Below are 2,527 nucleotides of genomic sequence, written 5' to 3'. Positions count from 1 at the left end.
GCAGTCTCAGGGTGGCCTCGAACTCATGGCGATCCTCCTACCTCTGCCTCCCAAGTGCTGGGATTAAAGGCATGCACCACCACGCCCGGCTATAAGTTGTATTTTAAATGTTCTATTGCGAAAGTTGCCCTTTTTCAAGTTTTGCTTTAAAAAAAACCCTTTGTGTCTTTTTTAAAAATATATTTATTTATTCACTTATTTGAGAGAAAGAGAAAGTAGGGAAGGGAGGGAGGGAGGGAGAGGGAGAGAAAGAGAGAATGGGCACTCCGGCCACTGCAAACGAATTCCAGATGAATGCGCCCCCTTGTACATCTGGCTTATGTGGGTACTGGAAAGTCAAACGGGGATCCTTTGGTTTTACAGGCAAACGCCTTAAATGCTAAGCCATCTCTCCAGCCCAAGCTTAGCTTTTTTTTTTTATTATTTTTTAAATTTTTATTAGCATTTTCCATGATTATAAAAAAATCTCATGTTAATTCCCTCTCTCCCCCTCACACTTTCTCCTTTGAAATTCCATTCTCCATCATATTACCTCCCCATAACAATCATTGTACTTACATATATACAATATCAACCTATTAAGTACCCTCCTCCCTTCCTTTCTCTTCCCTTTATGTCTCCTTTTTAACTTAATGACCTCTACTACTAAGTATTTTCCTTCTCACACAGAAGCCCAGTCATCTGTAGCTAGGATCCACATATGAGAGAGAACATGTGGCTCTGGGCTTTCTGGGCCTGGGTTACCTCACTTAGTATAATCCTTTCTAGGTCCATCCATTTTTCTGCAAATTTCATAACTTCATTTTTCTTTACTGCTGAGTAGAACTCCATTGTATAAATGTGCCACATCTTCATTATCCACTCATCAGTTGAGGGACATCTAGGCTGGTTCCATTTCCCAGCTATCATAAATTGAGCAGCAATAAACACGGTTGAGCACGTACTTCTAAGGAAATGAGATGATTCCTTCGGATATATGCCTAGGAGTGCTATAGCTGGGTCATATGGTAGATCAATCTTTAGCTGTTTTAGGAACCCCCGCACTGATTTCCATAATGGCTGGACCAGATTGCATTCCCACCAACAGTGTAGACGGGTTCCTCTTTTTCCACATCCCCACCAACATTTATGATCATTTGTTTTCATGATGGTAGCCAATCTGACAGGAGTGAGATGGAATCTCAATGTTGTTTTAATCTGCATTTCCCTGATGACTAGTGATGTAGAACATTTTTTTGGATGCTTATATGCCATTCGTATTTCTTCCTTTGAGAAAGCTCTATTTAGCTCCATAGCCCATTTTTTGATTGGCTTGTTTGATTCCTTATTATTTAACTTTTTGAGTTCTTTGTATATCCTAGATATTAATCCTCTATCAGATATATAGCTGGCGAAGATTTTTTCCCGTTCTGTAGTTTGCCTCTTTGCTTTTTTCACTGTGTCCTTTGCAGTGCAAAATCTTTGTAATTTCATGAGGTCCCAGTGATTGATCTGTGGTTTTATTGCCTGAGCAATAGGGGTTGTATTCAGAAAGTCTTTGCCAAGACCAATATGTTGGGGGGGTTCCCCTACTTTTTCCTCTAGCAGTTTCAGAGTTCAGGTCTGATGTTAAGGTCTTTAATCCATTTGGACTTAATTCTTTGGCATGGAATGAGAGAAGAATCTATTTTCATCCTTCTGCAGATATATATCCAGTTTTCCCAACACCATTTGCTGAAGAGGCTGTCTTTTCTCCAATGAGTATTTTGGGCATTTTTATCAAATATCAGGTGGCTATAGCTACTTGGGCTTACATCTGGGTCCTCTATTCTGTTCCACTGATCTACATGTCTGTTTTTGTGCCAGTACCATGCGGTTTTTGTTACTATGGCTTTGTAGTATAGGTTAAAATCAGGTATGGTGATACCACCAGCCTTATTTTTGTTGCTCAGTATTATTTTAGATATTCAAGTTTTTTTCTGATTCCAAATGAATTTTTTAATTGTTTTTTCTATTTCCATGAAGAATGCTTTTGGAATTTTGATAGGGATTGCATTAAATGTGTAGATTGCTTTTGGTAAGATTGCCATTTTAACAATATTGATTCTTCCAATCCAGGAACAGGGGATGTTTCTCCACTTTCTAGTGTCTTCTGCAATTTCTCGCTTGAGTGTTTTAAAGTTCTCATTGTAGAGATTCTTTACTTCCTTGGTTAGGTTTATTCCAAGGTACTTTATTTATTTATTTTTTTTGATGCAATTGTGAATGGGAGTGATTCTCTGATTTCATCCTCTGTGGGTTTGTTGTTAGCATATATGAAGGCTACTAATTTCTGTATATTTATTTTGTATCCTGCTACATGGCTGTAGGTTTTGATCAGCTCTAACAGTTTGCTAGTAGAGTCTTTAGGGTCCTTTATTTATAGAATCATGTCATCTGCAAATAATGATAACTTGATTTCTTCCTTTCCAATTTGTATCCCTTTTATGTGTGTCTCTTGCCTTATTGCTATGGCTAAGACTTCCAGAACTATATTAAATAAAAGTGG

Source organism: Jaculus jaculus, chromosome 9, assembly GCF_020740685.1.
Source record: "Jaculus jaculus isolate mJacJac1 chromosome 9, mJacJac1.mat.Y.cur, whole genome shotgun sequence".
Taxonomy (NCBI): domain Eukaryota; kingdom Metazoa; phylum Chordata; class Mammalia; order Rodentia; family Dipodidae; genus Jaculus; species Jaculus jaculus.
This window is presented reverse-complemented; position numbering follows the sequence as displayed.